At 29.1% G+C, this 1,569-nt stretch overlaps 1 non-coding gene across 1 annotated transcript; it reads right to left on the bottom strand.

Annotated features, from left to right (window-relative positions):
• Positions 1 to 426: 426 nt before the first annotated feature.
• On the bottom strand, positions 427 to 532 carry LOC126009799 (U6 spliceosomal RNA). The gene has a single exon (XR_007495998.1). It is a non-coding gene; the product is annotated as a U6 spliceosomal RNA (small nuclear RNA).
• Between the last annotated feature and the right edge of the window lie 1,037 nt (positions 533 to 1,569).

The raw sequence follows: 1,569 nt of genomic DNA, 5'->3' as shown, positions 1-1,569 counted from the left end.
CTAAAGGTCAGGAAAACACAGTCGTCCTAAAGAAAGAACAGGAATAGAATGCACACTTGAAGATTCATTTGTGGAGTTGAGTAATTGAGCAATAATAAGGAACATTTAGCAAATACTATTCTGGGAAAAATATAGTAAATCTTCAAATGAATAGGTATAAAATATCTATTAATTTCAGAATAAAGTATCTTATCATGTGCCACAATTTAGGAAATTATTGAAAATTCAAACCAGATGCTTTATATAATTTGTAAAATACACTTTTTATACTAAACCAAGTTCAATAAAGCATTTTATGTAACTTCATTTAAGAGAACATTTAATAACATAAAAATGCATGAACAGTTATCATATGGTCCACTGTAGTTGTAGAAAAAAACCCCACAAATTTGATCTGCTCTCTTTCTTTGATGAATAAGCTATTACTTTTTAATATAGAATCTTGCGAATTTGCGTGTCATCCTTGCACAGGGGCCATGCTATTCTTCTTCTCTGTATCGTTCCAATTTTAGTATATGTGCTGCCAAAGCAAGCATGAATAGGCTATATCACGAAATGATTAGATCTCTTAAATTATTGATTTATTTATAATCTTATCCTTAATAAAGATATATGTCTGAAGTTCTTTGAAAATTCAAATTTAAAGGCTATTATATTGTACTTGTAGGTTGTTGTTTATTTCTTTCTTTTTTTTTTTTTTTTACAAGTTTTTAACTCCTTGCTTGATTTAACTTTCCAGAGGACCACAGAAAATCCCTTTCACCTCAAATTCCACTTGCAAAGCAAGTCTTACTTGTAATGAATCATAACTAACTATAGTGTCCAAACCTTATTTGTCTGGAAACTGAAGGCTAAATTTTACAATTCATTTCATAGTAAATCCCTTCTTTTCAACTGAGCTTAAATATACTCTGTTGTTCAATATTCCCTAAAAATGATCTTTATTTTCTTACTGCTTTATTATTTTCCAAATACTTTTGCCTGCTCTTGCTGTTCTCAAGGACTCTCTTGGTACCATTTGAAGTTTCATTACTTCTTCTTAATACTTCTCTGAATTTCTTACACCCCCCAAAAATATGTCTTTTTTATATTCTCAGACATTTCTCTTTCCATTTTAGATTGTGTTATTATTGTTAAGACAAGTCAATGTAAACATATTGATAATCTGTCATCTGTTTATAATAGTGTCAGATTTAGGAAGTAACAATTTCACATTGATTTTTCAACACCTACCGAAGTTCTAGTGGAACTATTTCCATATATTTATCAATGGTAGGCCACTTTGGGGATGTTTTTAGAGAATTTTTAACTGTATAAAACCTTTATTTATGCATTACAATTTGACACTGTTTTGAGTCTCCAAATATATATGTGAGACTGAAATACAGATGTATCATTTATCTTTCATTCAAGTTGCCTATGACTTTCTATCTCTTATGAGTGTTTTTTCCTGATGTAAATAGTTATCATATTTTTCTAGATGTTGCTTATTAATTTATTAAATTATTTTTGACAGTTTTCTTTCTCGATAGGAATTAGATTTTTTCCATAAATTGTGGCTATAAGTGT

The sequence above is a fragment of the Suncus etruscus genome, chromosome 5 (genome assembly GCF_024139225.1).
Source record: "Suncus etruscus isolate mSunEtr1 chromosome 5, mSunEtr1.pri.cur, whole genome shotgun sequence".
Classification (NCBI taxonomy): Eukaryota; Metazoa; Chordata; class Mammalia; order Eulipotyphla; family Soricidae; genus Suncus; species Suncus etruscus.
This window is presented reverse-complemented; position numbering and strand designations above follow the sequence as displayed.